General features: G+C 38.3%; 1 pseudogene; it reads right to left on the bottom strand.

Moving 5' to 3' along the window:
* Positions 1-281: 281 nt before the first annotated feature.
* LOC102857696 lies at positions 282-761 on the bottom strand (annotated as a pseudogene).
* Between the last annotated feature and the right edge of the window lie 16,686 nt (positions 762-17,447).

The following is a 17,447-nucleotide window of genomic DNA, read 5'->3' as shown; positions in this document are numbered from 1 at the left end:
TGCACAGTGAAAAGCACCTTAACTTATGTGCTCCGAAATCATAGCAGCAAGCTGGTGTGGAATAACAATCTTGACGTTATGGAGTGTACATATGGGCTATTAAAGCTGTTTTGGAATAAACATTTTCCAGAAGTGATAAAATGATGCTCTGTGGCCAAAAGCATCAGAACTATGATTTTCATAGGTTTAAAATATTCTGTACAATATCTTCTCACATTGCTGAAGGTCCATTTCCTTAGCTTTGAATGGTTTCAACAGAGGTCCGTATAGTTCTTCTGAGACTACACACACATGAAATGTGATCCTTCTGTGAGCTGTGGCTGAGCAGATGGAACTGGTGATGTCGAGGACTCGGGAGACTGGGACAGACTTTTCACTGCCATTGTTTGATTTCCTATAGAAGCCTCAGAAGTTAATTCATAAGAAACAACAGTTTCTTCCTGTTCATCAACAACGTCCTCTGTATTTTCTTCAGGGTGAGCTTCTGGTTTATGGTTTATGATTTGCATTACATCCTGGGGACTACTGTAAGAAATATCCTCAGGCATTTTTTCCTTCCTACTTTCTTTATACCTAACTTCCTCAGAATTTAGTCCATTTGGCTCAGGTGTGAAGAGTGTTTCATAAAAAGCACTTTCAGTTTTTCTAACCTACAAAGTAAGAAGAACATTTTTCTCTTTGCTGAAGTCTCTACTCTTAGGTTCAGCGTCTTTTAGTTGGACTTCTGCTGCAGGAATTTCATAGTCTGGCTTTACATCATGCAATCATGCAATCATTCTTATACATTATATTTTATATAATCAATCACCCACCATTACCCTGTCTTTTCACTCAGATCCTTCCTCTTTGCTTCTTCCCCACTCCCTCAACCCACCAAACTGTGCATCTGTGTGGGATCATCCCTACCTATCTTCAACCCTTCACTCCTCCTCTTAAGTTCTTGTACATGTTTTACTAGTTATCCTTCTATTTTTACAATAAGTTTTATGCCGTATTTGTCCTTAGATTGTGTTAGTTCACTCAACATAGTACTTTCCAGTATCTCCCAAGTTGTGTAGTATTTTACAAAACTGTTGCTACTAAGTGATGCATAGTATTCCATATTGTGAATGTACCACAACTTATCAATCTATTCAGTTGTGGTTGGACATTTGGGATGTTTCCATGTTCTTGTGATGGTGAATAATGCTGCTATGAACATTGGTGTACACACCTCCATTTGTGTCTCAGTTCTAATTTCCTTGAGGTATATGCCTAGTGGATTAGCTGGGTTATATGGAGGTTCTAGGCTGTTGTCTTTGATCTTCTGTGGCAAGTTCTTAAAATCTTTCTCACTTTCTTCAATTAATGTTGTGTTATCTGTATAACACAGGTTGTTGAAGAGTCTTCCTCTAATATCGGTATCACATTCTTCTTCATAGAGTTCCAGCTTCTTGAATCATTTACTCAGCATACAGATTGAATAGGTATGAAGAGAGGATACAACCCTGATGCATTTTTCTGGATTTAAAACTTTTCTGGATTTTAAACCAAGCAGTATTCCTTTTCTCTGTTTGGATTGCAGTTTCATATCAATACTTTTGTCTTTAATGATATTTTCCATTATTTACATATGACACCATCTCGACTCAAAATTCTTTAAGTGATGGAAAGGAGAAAATGGTGATTATTGGGATAAAGATGGGATATGTGAATTTTGCTTTCTTTCATAGTTATTGTTGTTTTTTGTTGTTGTTATGTGTCATTGAGTTGCCTGTGACTCATAGCGATCCTATGTACAACAACCCTAAACCCTGCAATATCCTGTGCAAATCTTATTCTTTCATAGTATCATATTTAATTTTATTTTGTTTCATATTTAATGGTGTTTAATTTAATGAGCTTACATTCTTTTAAACAAATAAAATTATTTCATCATTCACAATTGATTGACTGATATAGTCAATTATATCAGTCCTGCCCAAATTCAAACAAAGTGGTTACTTAGTGTGCCTGGAATCGATCATCACCAACTATGACCCACAAGCCTTCTCCTCAGCAAGGGCTTTCAATTCAGGTGATTGAAACTCTACTATGAGTTGTTCTATTCCCCTTCACTTGGTCACACTCTTTGCAATTGCTCACATCTCTAGATTTCTCACCTCTCTTGTTGTACATTCATCCCTCAGATGTGGCCCACTACTCTGTTTTACTCTGGATCTGTCCACACTATGTTATATTCTATGACATTTTCTTCTTGTCTGTATGTGTTACATTTGTGATCTTAAGATAGTCAGATACCAGGTGGAATGCTATTTTGTCTTCTTGGTCACTGATTTCATTTTATCACTGTTTCTAATTGGTATTTAACACAATCATTTATCCTCTCACTTGGTGTTCAGAGTTCCAGGGTTATCATATGTATGTGTTTCATTCACTTTTTAGTATCTCTTTTGTGAAAGGTTTGGACAATGTGTCACCAGGGTGCCACTTTTTCTTCCCTTCTTCAGTACTCAATGTTTCACCATGACAAAACGAAGATACATAAGGATATGAAAAGTTTAAAAAACAATAAAAAATAATGAAACCTAATGAAGATGAACAATCTTCTCCAATACAATTTACTACCTCTGGAGAATCAAGGGTGGGTTGTTTCCAACTCAAGTGACCCTGAAAAATAAAAAAAAATTTTGGTTATCGTTATGTACCATTGAGTCGTGGACAACTCAGCAACACTATGTACAACAGCTCTGAACCCTGTCTTTTCCTGAGCCAGTCTCACTGACTCCAACACACCAATCTTATTGCCCCAGTTATCACTTCAATCTATCTTATCCAGGATCTTTCTCTCCTGCACTGTCCCTACACCCGTCCAACATGATGTCTATATAAAACATTCTCATGTTAGATTTTAAAACAAGTATCAATAAATTTTATATTAGTAGTTCATCTAAGAGAATCTTCTCCAACAGTTGGAATAAACTAGTAAATAATAAAAGAGGAAGAACCTCAACAAGGTGGATTTATACAGTGACTGTAAGTGTGCTTAAGTATACCAGAATCACGAGCATAGTGCAGGGTCGGACAACATATGTTACTCATAGGGTCATTATGAGTGATCGTCACTGTGAAGGCATCTAAAACAACAATAACAGAAGTAAAAAGTCATAAATATGTGAATATTTAAAAATATATTCTTAAGGCCAAGACAAATTTCAAACTAAGTTAATTTCAAGGAGAGGAGCAAATGGTGGGGGAGGGCGGAGGGGCTTGTGCGGGGAGAAGGGTGCAACAATGAATTAATGGAATACCAAAATCTCTGTAGATGTTCATTGAAATGAAAAATAAACAACCTAAATTAAAAAAAAGAAGAAAAAATACATTGAAATGAATAAAAACAATATCCATACCATATTGTTGTTATGTTGTGTGCCATCAAGTGAGATTGAACTTATAGCCGACCAGTCAATAGGTTTTCAGAGACTATAAACTGCATGGAAGGAGAATGGTCATCTGTCTCCCATAGAGTAGCTGATGAGGTAAAACCAATTGCTTTTGGGATGGGAGCACAACTACTTACCCACTAATTCAGTAAAGATTACAAAATGAACACACACAAAAAAGTTGTGTCTTTTTTAGAAAAAAAAAATTATCTTTATGCACAAACAATTTATAACAGAAATGAAGAAAACATTTTCGTTTACAATGACATACCAAGATGGAGGGCAGGAGAAATTTTTCTGATAACCTATTGCTCTTCTTTCTTTCTTCCTTATTCATTGCACATTTTTACACGCATACAAAGAAATTTAAAATATCATGGCTTCATTCAGGCATATTTTAGGCTTTATACTGACATTCTTGCCCTTTATTATTTTAAAGAGTTCCTTGACAGCTGATTTTCCCAGTGCAACACATTTTTGCATGTCTTGACTGCTCCTACCAAAAGTGTTAATTGATTGTAAACCCAGGTAAAATTAAATCTTTGAGAATGTTAATGTTTTTTCCGTCTATCGTGATGTGCTTATTGGTCTAGTTGTGAGTAGTTCTGATTTCTTGATGCTGAGGTGTAATTTATATTGAACACTGTAGTCTCTGAATCTATCAAGCAAGTGCTTCAAATCTATTTTACTCTCTGCAACCATCTGTAGTATATAGATTCAATTTCCTTATATGCATGTGAAAGTTGAGTAATGAATGAAGAAAGATCGATGTCCCTGAATTCCAATGTTGATGAAAAGTATTGAATATACCATGAACTTCCAAAAGGAGAAAAAAAAATCTGTCTTAGAAAAAAAGCAAGCTATTAAAACTTAATTTTACATACTTTGGACTTGATGCTATTCTTGTGTACCGTTGTGTCAGAACTAACCCATAGCTAACCCTCCAAAGGATTTTCAGAAGTTAACTACATAGGAGGATCTTTTTTCTCACATAGAAGCTGGTGGACTTGAACCATCTACTTTTGGGTTGACAGCAGAACTCCTTAACACTAGGCCACCAGAGCTCCCTCTTGTTAGTCCTTGGGAAAGGACATCATGTTTTGAAACATAGAGGGTGAAGAAAAGAAAAGATCACTCTCTATGAGAAGGACTGACACATTGACTTTGACAATTGACTTGAGCATGGTCGAGATTGTGAGGACAGTGCAGAATCTGACAAGGTTTTCATCTGTTGCTCACGTACCACTTCTAGTCAGTTTGACAGCATCTAAGAACTATAGCATTCTTCCACTGCCATGTTTCTTTCTAGAGATCTTTGTAAGTATTTAGGCACAACTTATTGTTGTTATTGTTTTTTGTGCTGTTGAGTTGCTTGCTACTCATAGCGACCCTATGTACAACAGCCTTAAACTCTGCTCTGTCCTGTGCCATTCACACTGTCTCTGACACTCATCCCAATTACCCCAGTCATTGAATCAATCCACCTCATAGAGGGCTTTGCCCTCCTGCACTGTCGCTCCACCCTCCCAAGCATGATGTCCCTCTCCAAGGACCGGTCTCTCCTTACAGCATATTCAAAATATATTAGATGGAGCCTCAGAATCCTTGCCTCCAAGGAGCCGCCCAGTTTAACAATCTCCAGGATGAATCTGTTTGTTTTCCTAGCAGTCCATGGCATTCTCAATGCTCTTCTCCAGCACCACAGCTCAAAGGCATCAATTCTTCTATCCTCCTTGGTCACTGTCCAACTCTCTGATGCATAACAAGTGATAGCAAAGACCATGGCCTGTATCAGATGCACCTTAGTCTCCAGAGAGACACCATTGCTCTTTTCAGTACTTTGGAGAGGTCCCTAACAGCAGACTTTCTCATCTCAGTATGACTTTTAATATCCTCGCTACTGGTGCTGAGAGTGTTGACTGTGGAGCCAAACAAACTAATGCTGTGAACAATCTCAGTCTCTTCACCATCCATCCTGGTATTGCCAATTCGTCCAGTGGTGAGAATCTTTGCCTTCTTGACATTGAGCCTCAATCCATATTGGAGGCTGCAGGTTCTTGACCCTCTGCTGCAAGCGCTTCAGGTCCTCCTCAGTTTCAGCAAGCAGGGTTGTGTCATCTGTATAACACAGATTAGGACATGTTTATTTTTTCCATGTTACTGTTGTTGTGTACCATCGAGTTGGGAACCAACCCAAAGTTGACTCTCTGGCAGGTTTTCAGAGGCAATTAATCTCATGGGAAGAGATTACTCCTCCTTCTTCCATGGAACAGCTGATCGATTTGAACTGCATGTCACTGAGATTGCAGCACAGCTTTTTCTCATGGAAAATAGTAAATATTGAGAAAAAGGTGGAAAAATTGGAATCTTCATTCTTTGGTAGTGGGAATATAAAATGAGGCTTTACTGCGGAAAACACTCATGAGTTCTCAAAAAATAATAAAAAATTACCATTACTCATACAAATTCAGTCAATGCCCTGAGGCTGATAACAATTTTCCAGTGGATTTCTAAGACTGTAAATCACAATGGGAGGAGATTTCTCATTTTTCTTTTTGGCAGCCCCTGGTGGCTTATACCCCTGGCTGGAGACAAGAAGCCTTTGGGTTTGCAGCTCAACTGACTACTGACAACACTATCATATAACTCTGCAATCCAACTCCAGGGTATGTAACCAAAAGAACTGAATAAAGTTACTAAAGAAACAAACAAACAAACAAAAAAATGCCACTTGTGTATATATGTTTATAGCAACACTATTCACAGTAGCCAAAATGTACAGAGTCTAAATGTCCAACAACTAATGAATTAATGAGTAAAATGTACAAATGAATATTATTCCGCTTCAAAAGAGGACGACGAACTTATATATGCATAAACATATGCAGTGAATAATGGGGGAATGGACCTCTGAAAGATTATGCTAAGTGAATTAAGCTGGTCACCCCAAATCACATATTATTTGTGACATTCATATGACATGTCCAGAATAGGTAAATCTGTAGAGAGAAAACTAGATTGGTAGTTGCTGAAATTAGGGGGAGGGAGAATGACTTGTGACTGGTTACTGGGCATGGAGTCTTATTTTGGAGTGATAAAAATGCTTTGGGATTTAATATAGGTGATAGTTGCACAACATTGTGAATGTCCTAAATTCCACTAAATTGTACATTTTTAAATGATTCATTTAATCTTGAATATTATCCCCTATTATTTTTTTAAGACAAATGTTCAGCTGAACTATACAATCTTTTTTTTTCCTGGCAGAAAGTCATGGCTCTCATTTTCCTCTATTCTCTTTTCTCACAATTTTATAAATTACAGCTTGTCCCAATAAAAAATTACCCAGATGGCCAGTTCTTCACATTACATTTTGGCCAATTCTTCACATTGCATTTATTTCCGTGCAGAGAATGGGTCTTTGTTTCTAAAGAATCTCTTCTTTACCACATGCTCTATTCTTCTGATAGTTCAATGCATTTGGGAAAGAATCTAAAGAAAAAAACCAAAACATCTAACAATTTAAACTTGTCAACATATTCCAATTTCTCTTATCTTCTTCTCTATCTAGAACTAACATTGCTAAATATATAATATATGTTAATATCCTCAGTGTTCATGTGGAAAAGCACCTAGCACGTACAATTTTTCTCATGTATTCACAGAAAATTTAACCACAGATGCAGACTGGCACTGAGATTAGAAAGCAGAACCTGGTGTCAGGCTGGATTCTAATTTTAACACCACAGTTTCCTAGCTATGTGACTTTAAGGGGTTAATGTACAGCAAGCCTATTTAAAAAAAAATCAAACTCAAGTTTGTCAAGTCATAAGCAACTCATTGCTCACTCACTATTGAGTTTTGAGGCTTTAAATTGTACAAGAGGAGATTGCACATCCTTCTACCTCTGAGCCACCGATGGATTAGAAAGACTGGAAAAGTATGGCCTTAGCAGATTCAACAGCACAACTCCCTATAGACTATGTCAGCAGAGTTCCCAGGCAATCCTTTTGTTATTGTTAGGTATCATCAGGTCTACTATGATTCACAGAAACCCTGTGAATAACAAATTTGAGCCTTGCCTTAACCTGCCTCATTCTCATAATTTCTGATTGTTATGGTCACTGTGTCGATCTTTCATACAGGAGATCTTCCTCTCTATTATTGACATACCCCTTTCACATCATGATGTCTTTTTCCAAGGACTGGTCCCTCTTGACAACATGCTCAAAGTATGTGATATGAAGTTGCACCATTTTTTTTCCTCAAAGGAACACCCTGGTTGCGCTTTCTCCAAGCCTAAAGCGTGTAGTAAAAATATAAGTATAGCCTGTTGTTGCTGTTGTTATTAATATTACATTAGTTAAGGTGCAGCTTAGTTGGAATTTCTTGTTTTAATTACACTTCCTTTAATTATGGAAGCAGGAGTGGCATCCACTTCCTAAACAACATGTCTCCAGAAACTATGAATTTTGATAAATGTTGATAGTTGTAGAGGGGCTTTAGGCCTTTTGTTCATAGAACCGCTATGAATAGTTGTGCTTCACTCAAAGGCAATCAACAATAACAACAACAACAACCACCTTTAATTAAGGGATATTTAGTAGAATTCATAAGGAGTTGTTTTGTTAACTCAAAGACTATCTCTCTGACACTTGAATTTCACTGGCTGCTCTGAGGTAGAAAGATGGACAGTCTCCTCCCCTGTGATATACATATTCAGAAACCAAATAATGGTGGGTCAGCTATGAGTTGGTCCAGACCCAATGACAATGAGTTTGAGAGTTAACTTTAATTAGAAATAAAGTTGCCGTCCTTGTTAATGTTATTTTTAATACTTTTGAATTGTGCTGTTAGAGAAGAATATTGACTATTCCATGGACAGCCAAAAGAACAAACAAGTCTGTCTTAAAGGAAAGACAAGCATGGGGCAAGGATGGTGAAACTTCATATCACATACTTTGAGCATGTGGTTAGATGTTTGTCCTTGGGAAAAAAGCATCACCCTAGATAATGTGCAAGATCAGAGGAAGAGAAAAGTCTCAAAAAGATTAACAGAGTGATTTTAATAATAGGCTATAGTATATCATTTGGTGAAGATGGCATAGAATAGGGCAAGATTTGTGTCTGTTTTTCGTGGAGTTGCTGTGAGTTATAAATTACTTCTTCTTCTTCTTGTTGTGTGCTATTGAGTTGGAACTAACTCATAACTGACCTTTCAGTGGATTTTCAGAGGCAGTAAGTCAGATTGTCCTTATTTCTCCCAGAGTAACTGGTGGGTTCAGAGTGCATGCCTTCAGGATTGCAATGTAGTTTCTTATCACTAGACTCAGAGCTTCCTAGATGACAATATGTTTTTCTTGTGTACCATCAAGTCAGAATCGACCTATAGCTGACTCTCCAATGGGTTTTCAGAGGCATTTGGATTCTTACTGTGTGCTTTTGGGTTGACAGCTCAACTCTTGACCACTAAGCCCCCTGAGTTCCCTAAAAATAATACACTTGTGCTTTTCTGAAATCTTTAGATGTGTTATGATTTCATTACCTAACTTTACTTAGAAATAAAGTTATCCTTGTATATATTCTAGGCTGTTTGTTGTCGTTAAGTGAGAATCAGCCATTGTTCTATTCTGACTGATGTTGACCACATGTGTTCAGAGAAGAATTGCTCCAGAATTTTCCAGGCTGTAGGGTCACCAATCTGTCTTGTAAGGCACCTCTGGCTGGATTCCAACAATCAAGAAGCTTTTCGGAATCACTGAGGAAAAATATTATTAAAATAATCTCTATTTTAACAATTTGTTATGGAGAATTAGTACATGAAATATTTTAAAATACTACCAGGTTATATCACAAAAGGCAATTTTCATCATACTTAAAAAGAAGTAGGTGTCTCCTAAATCTTTGGTATCTCCTGATTGTTTTAAAAACAAAAGTAACAACTGTTTTTAAACAAGTTCTTTCAAGGCTTAATGTTTTCCTAATGTCACTTCTTTCTAATTAAGACAATTTTGTTTTATCCTTACTAAATGACAAAACACATTTGCCTTTGGCCTGTTATCTTAACTAATTTAGAGGAAATAGAATTGGCTATCAACTTCTTTAATGTGGAACCTGCCTATACATATTTGAAGCTACAAATGAGTTTTTATTTGCAGAATGTAGAATAGTGACAAGCCAGCCCTTAAGCAGAGATCCAGAATGCATGCTTATGTAACACCTTAAAAGCCTGTGAGGCCCTCACTTATGGGGGACAGAGAAAGGAAAGATTTCTACAGACCCTCAGATATCTATTAGGGTTTGGGATTCCTGCTCAGAAAACTAATGTCTCCTTTGTTCTCTTACATGAACTTCTCAGCTTTGCTTTTTACATAAAAGTGGACTGTATTCATAATCTGACACATATATGTGTCAGGTTGATTGCAAATATGTTAGCTTATACAATAACATGCAAAAAGAATATTTTGGTACCTTTATTCATACTGAGGTCAGTATCTGCGTTTGACACAAGTGTTTCATGCTCTGGCTGTATGCCAATATAAACATAAGCATACATATAGTCATACATATTCAAATAACAGTTTAAAATTTCATTTAAGCAACATATACTCAAAATCACTGCTCTGAGTTAGTTCTGACTTATAGTGGTGCTCCCTAAGGGGGGAGATTGTCCATTTTTTTCCTGAGGAACTGTGGAGACTCAAACTGCCAGAGATGTATGCAGTCTGTGGGTTAATGATATAACTGTGGACCACAACAGCGGAGCTTTCTAAGTTAAACATATTTGATTTAAAACCTTTTAATTTTTTATTGTAGCTTGAGCCAGATTTTAGAAATAAATTTATTTTCATTCACTCATTTACACAAACTGTAGCTCACTCCACCTTCATTTCACAATGCATGCCTTGTTTCAGGCTGTTAGTCACATGACTCATGGTGCCTGATCTTCCATTCTTTTCAGGTTAACTTTTTCACTTACTCTAATTCAGTTCTCCTTAGCTATCAATTATTTTCTTCTTCTCTCCCCACCTCCTCTCAAACCCTCTTATTTTTATAACAGTTTTAAAATAACATTTGTGTTTTGTGTGAATAATTCCTTTACCCTGTATAATGTCCTCTTGAGGAAGCTCTGGTGGCCTAGTGATAAGAAACTGCACTGTAACCCCAAAGGCAACTGCTCGAGGAAGGAAGATGGGGTATCTCCTCCCATGCAGTTTATTTCCTCTGAAAATTTGCTGGAAGGTCAGCTGAGAGTTGGTTCTGACTCAACAGCACACAACAGCCACAGTAATATTCTCTAGTCCTAGATGTATATCTGTTGCTTAGTGTTTAAAGAGTTCATTGGTTTTAAATGTTACCTAAGATTCCATTATATGAATATGCCACAGTTTCTCTATCCACTTGTTTGTTCATGGGCATTTGGGCTGCTTCCATATCTTTATTATTGTGAATAATACTGCAGTAAATATGTATATGTGTATGTCTATTTGTGTCATATCTCTGTTTTCTTTGACATATACTCCTATTAGCGAGATAGGTGAGCCAAATGGTTTTACTGCTTTCAGTTTTCCATAGCGGCTGCTGCACTTGGTGCTCCTACCAATAGTGCATGAGGGGAAGTTCCGATGCTTCAACATCTTAACCAGCATTTTTTAGTTCCTGTCCTGATGAACTTTGCTATGTTTGCTGATACAATATCTTATTGCTATGTTTATTTACATGTCTCTAATAGCTTGTTGGAGATTGTGAGGATGGCACAGGAGAGGACAGGGTTCAGATCTGTTGTTCATAGGATCATTTTGAGGGTGCCTAACATTGGCATCCACTACCTCAATAACATGCCTCCAGAAACTCTATGAACTTTGATAAATGTCGATAGTTGTAGAGGGACTTCAAGCTTTTTGTTCATAAGGTAGCTCTGAGTCATTCTTGACTCAAAGGCAATAAAAAACAACAACAGTATAAAAAACAAATTTCTTCATGTGTTTGTTGGCCTTCTGAATTTTCTCATTGGTGATGAATCTCTTCATATCTTCTGCCCATTTTGCAATTAGACTGCTTGTCTTTTTCTTGTTGAAGTGCTCAAATACTCTGTAGATTTTTAGATATGAACCCTGTATCTGATATAGAATATGTCGTTATAAAATATTTTTACCCAAACTGTGGGTTTTCTTTTTACCCTGTTGTAGAAGTTTTACAATAAACACAAAGATATGATCTTAGAAGGTTCTATCATCTATCTATCTATCTATCTATCTATCTATCTATCTATCTATCTATTTATTTTTGCCCTTGTCTGTTTGCAGATTCTTGGTTATGTTATGGATTATTGTTATTGTTGTTATGTGCCATCAAGTCATAGACAGCTCATAGTGACCCTATGAATAAAAGACCTAAACACTTGTATAACTTTCATCATTTCTCAAATTCCATAGAGTGGCTGTAGGCAAGCTATTTCAGAAGTGGATGCCACTATTTTCCTCCAGTTAGTAATATTATTTATTAATAATATTCCTTAATTTATTAATTAATATTAATAATTATCATCAATAACTGTTCCTTATAAAATTTTTTCTTATTAATTTTAATGAAAGTTTACAGGGTTTCCAATCATTCATTGTTGCACTTTTTCCCTGCCCACTCCCTCCCCCCCATTCACTTTTTCTCCTTGATAAGTAAAAGAAAGATCTTTTATTGCTATGCAGTCCCTCCCCCCAAGTCCACTGCACTGTGCAACCTTCATTCTGGACTCCTGACATGACAATAATACCTAATCATATATCCCTTTTAAACATTTCTCTTCCTCATCTGTTGCAATGCTTTATACATCATTTCTCCCCTTCTCTGTCTTCCCTAAACCCCAATGTCACTTTTGTTTTACAATAGTGGCCCTATGCAATATTTGTCCTTTTGTGACTGAGATATTTCACTCAGCATAATGTCCTCTAGGGTCATCCACTTAGCGTAATATTTCATGAGTTCCTGGTTTCAATGTTACATAGTAGTATTCTGTTGTGTGAATATACCAGAGCTTCTCTATCCATTCATTTGTTGATGGGTACTTGGGTTGTTTCCAGCTCTTTGCTATTGTGAACAAGGTGGCAATAAACATGGGTGTGAATATATCTGCTTGGGTAGTGGTTATGGCTTCTTTATAAGGTAAATTCCAAGAAGTGAAATTCTTGCTCAAGTGGTATATCTATCTGCAACCTTTTGAGAAAGCACCACACTGCCTTCCAACGTGATTGCACCATTCTACACTCTCACCAACAGTGAATAAGGGTTCTAGTTTCTCCGCAACCTCGCCAGCATTGGCAAAAAAGAGGTAAAATTATCTCTGTACACAGATGATATAATAATATACTTAGAAAACTGTAAAGAGTAAGAAAATTACTGAACATAGTTGACCAATTCAGCAAAGTGGCAGGATACAAGATCAACATAGAAAAATCAATTGGATTTCTCTATAGTGACAAAGAGATAACAGAACTGGAGCTTAGAAAGACAATATTCTTCACAATTGCTAATCAAAAGATTAAATACCTGGGAGTAAATCTAATCAGAAGCAAAAAGGATCTATTCAAAGAACATTACAAAACATCATGACAAGAAACAAAAATAGACCTGGAGAAGTGGAAAAATATCCCTTGCTAATGGATTGTTGTTGTTGTTGTTGTTGTTGTTGTTGTTAAGTGCTGTTGAGTCGCAGGCGACTCATAGCAACCCTATGAAAGAGAGTCCTCAACTCTTGGGTGTCTCTCATCCTCTCTCCAGGTTCATAGGGTTTCTGGAGGCAAGCATCACTTTTCTTTCCTCTTTCCACTAGGTCAACAGAGCTCTCTTGTTGAAATGTGGTGGATTAGAACTTCTAAATCTTTTCTATAGTGATCTTTATACTTCTTAAATTTTAAACTTTGGTCTCTGTGCTATGCTTGTGAATTTAAGAAAGAAATCCGAGAACAAGAGATAAACTTAAAAGCAGCTTTATTGGGAGGGCTTCTGCGTGAGGTTCCTCATTCTGAGGATGTGGAAGGAGGAAGTCACACTTTTGAGCATATTGGGGAGAATTTTTATAATAGGGTCTTTAGAGAGGGAAGGGAAAGACATTCCTTTGTGATTTATGGTTCATCCATTAGTTTGCCGGGTGGGCAGACTCTTCTTGTCAACGTGTGTATTCTTCGAATTTTTTATACTCCCCCTTGGCACCTTGTCAGAACCTAAACTCACAGCCTCTTTAGTGATAAAAAAAGGCAACAAAGCTTTATTCTAGCTATTTCCTGCTGATCTGGGGCAAAGATCTGGGGTTCAGAGGCTGGATTTGATTGGTATGGGATCAGTGGCAAGGGAGAATTAAGTTAGTCATCTCCTTGATCCTGTGAAGTAATAATTTAAAGAGACATAGAGTGATTAATAACAATATGTTTAAGATTACTATTGGTCCTAGAAAGGGACTATACAAGGTGAGCTGGGGTACGACTGTTACAGAGAAACAGCTCTCTCCTCCCCCCAGCATTGTGGTGGAATTTATGCACCTGTGTAGGGTCCCACTGCACCAAAAGGATTGTCTTGGTTCAGCTACAGAGTGTGTGCTTGTTTACACTAACGTTTGTGTATACAGTTCCCGTGTTTCATTGCAGACAGTGAAAACAAGGAAGTTATGTAACAGATGCAACAGGGCTTAGTTTGTTTATCAGTCTCTGGTTTCCAGAGGGGGTTGTGTTCAGGAATGTCAGAGCACTAAGTTTGGGCTGATGGAATGGCTTGAAATGTTTAGGTGGAGTGTGGTATAGAGATATTGATTGGTACTGCTGCTAGCAAAAGTCATTGTAAAGAGGTTCACAAGAAACAATGGGAAAAGTTGGTCACAAACTGACTCTGGTTAAGGAATAATAATGTGCTCTGGATAATTTGGACCCAAGTTGGGGGCTGCATAGTTTGTGACCTTCTAGAGACTTGTTCTATCATTGCTCAGCTTGGAGAATGTCTTTAGAGACCCGTGCCATTGGGTCCCTTGCAACTCATAGCAACCCTGGGTACAAGAGTCTTAAATCCTTCTCTATCCTGTACAAACCTCATTGTCTCCAACACACCTACTCCCAGTACCCCAATCACTAAATTGATCCATTTCACTGAGGGTCTGCCTCTCCTGTGCTGTTTCTCCACCCTCCCAAACATGATGTCCTTCTCCTAGGACTGGTCCCTCCTTGCAACATGCCCAAAGTATGTCAGACGAAACTTCAGAATCCTTGACTCCAAGGAGCAGCCTGGCTTCACCCTCTCTAGCACAAACCTGTTTGTTCTCCTAACAGTCCACTGTATATTGAACACTCTTCTCCAGCACCACAACTCAAAGGCAATTGATTCTCTTTCTATCATCCCTAGTTACTGTCCTGCTCTCCGATCCATAGTACACAATTGCAAAGACTATAGCCCAGATCAGGTAAACCTTAGTCTCCAGCTTGATGTTGTTACTCTTCAGTACTCTGGAGAGGTTCCTTACAGCTGACTTTCCCAATGCAATTCGTCTCTTGATTTCTTGGCTGCTGATACCAAGAGTGTTTACTGTGGAGCTAAGCAAACTAAAACTGTTAACTATCTCAATCTCAGTCTCTTCACCATCCATACTGATGCTGCCCATTGGCCCAATGGTGAGAATCTTTGTTTTTCTTGATGTTGAGCTTCAATCTGCATTAAAGTCTGCAGTCCTTGACCTTCTGCAGCAAACATTTCACGTCCTCCTCAGTTTCAGCAAACAGGGTTTTGTCATCTGCATAACGCAGGTTGTTGATGAATCTTCCACCAATCCTGTTGCCACATTCCTCCTTGTACAGCCCAGCATTCCAGATGATCTGTTCTGTATACAAATGGAAAAGGTATGGAAACAGAATACATCCCTGGCCGACCCCTTTCCCAGTTTCAAAACATGCAGTATCTCCTTGATATTGAAATGGTGATTGCTGCTTGGCATCTTTGTTGAAAGCAGTATACTGAGCTAATAAGGTGTATGATTGGAATAGACTACTGTGAAAATGAATCTTCCTTTAAACTTACATATGTAAGAATTACCTATGGCTTGGACTCTGAGTGAAGTGAAGAGCAGTGAGACCTACCATCTGAGAGGTGTAGGAAACTTGTTCAGTGAGAGGAGCATGTTTGACCTGAGAAAGATGGTGTCAATGGGTTTACCAATGACTTTAACTGTTGTGGAGGTGGTCAGGATGACTGTATAAGATTTGTCAGCATGGTTGAAGAAGTTTGGATGCACATCATTTGATGAGGACGGTGTCTCCTGGGGTGACTCCAGCTGTCTAGTCTAGACTTTCAGGTGAGGGTCTGGGTATACAGCAGTCTGTGTCTTCCTAGAGTAATTGTCTAAGGAGAAAGATATGATGCTAAAAAAGGAGGTTTAGTTGGTAAGTTATGGTTAAGCAGGAACAGTCAGTCATATGTCAGCTCAAAGAGGCTCAGAAAGGATGATTAGTGAGGTGTTGCTTGGTTATGGGCTTAGGAAATAGGATGTAAGTTGCTGTTTTCTGCACTCTGCTTATGGAGACTACAGCAAAGGCTGCCATCAACAGAGTATGGTCTAGGTTAGGGTTGAATTGATATGAGAGGGAGGAAAGAGCAGAGCCCATAGGGTAACTGGATTAAGGGATAGTTATTGAGAGAGAAAAGGCAGGGGTTGTGAGGAAGAATAGATGGCGTTTAGCTTTTTTAACTGGTAGGAACAAAATGTTACATGGAGAGTTTGTAGTGATAAGAAGTTTATTGCAAAGTAGGTGAGCAATAATGAGATTAAGCTCTTGTGGTATTGTGTGGAGATAGGGAATTGAGGCCTAGCAGGAAAAGAGGAGGAGTCTTTCAGAATATTGAGAAAAGATTGGTGGTAAGATGCTACAGATGGGGTGGAAGTAGCCCCTACAACAGGGTCGACAACATCTGGTGGTAGAGGTAACGTAGGAGGGGACTTGGAGGGAAGGAGCACTAAGAGGGATAAAACTAAAGGCTGGTCCGATGAACTAGGTTCAACTGACTCTCAGTGAAACAGATCTCCAAGTTGAGACAGGAAGCCTCTGCCAAGTAATGGAGTTCGGCATGTAGGGATAATTAGAAAAGAATAGGTGAGTACTCATTTGTTGAGAGTAATGAGAGGTTGAGGGGTAAGAGGCTTGGAAGGGAGGCCATCAATCTCCATTACTGAGACCTAGGAAGGGAAAACAGGACCCAAGACGGAAGGCAGTACCAAAAAGGTAGCCTTTGTGTCAACTAGAAAGGAAACTGATTTAACCACTACCTGAAGGAATATTCTGAATTAGGCAAGTTTCATAGGGGTCATTGAGCTTGGGAATCTTCAGTCTTCAGTGTCTAGGCCCAGGAGATCAGCCAGGATAGGGACTGGATCTTATTTTTATTTTTTTTTATTATTTGTGTCGTGTGTACCATCAAATCAGATCTGACTGGTACAGGAGGAGATTGTTCCTCCTTTTCCAGCAAAGCACCTGGTGGATTTGAATGGCACACCTTAGGGATTGGGGACTGCATCTTGTAGAGGGGCTGTCCTACTGCAGCTAGGCGCTGAAGGGCAGTCAGTCTTTCAATGGCCCATTGTCCCACAGATAGGGCATGGCCATGTTGGAGGGAGAGGGTAAAGGAAGTAGTTAGCCCAATGACCCTCTTTGCCACACCTGAAGCATGCACAAGGAGGTAACTGGCTCTTTGAACAAGCAGGTGTTTTCTGACCCTACACCACTGCTGGTTGCAAGACAGCTATTAAGGCTTGGGCTTGCAAATTCGCTTTCTGTCAGACACGAGTCTTCCTATCGGCTTCTGCCTGTTCCTCTCGGGCATTGAAAACTTTAAAGGCCATTTTACTAGGTCTCAAATAGGTGTGTGAGGGCCGTTCTCAGTCTTTTATAATATCTTTTTTTAAAATTTAGGTTGTTTATTTTTCATTTCAATGAACATCTGCAGAGATTTTGGGATTCCATTCATTCATTGTTGCACCCTTCTTCCCGCACAAACCCC

The sequence above is a fragment of the Elephantulus edwardii genome, unplaced genomic scaffold (assembly GCF_000299155.1).
Source record: "Elephantulus edwardii isolate Elephantulus edwardi_28Jun2011 unplaced genomic scaffold, EleEdw1.0 scaffold00097, whole genome shotgun sequence".
NCBI classification, from domain to species: Eukaryota; Metazoa; Chordata; class Mammalia; order Macroscelidea; family Macroscelididae; genus Elephantulus; species Elephantulus edwardii.
Note: the sequence above shows the minus strand (reverse complement) of the source record. Positions and strands in the feature narration are given on the sequence as shown.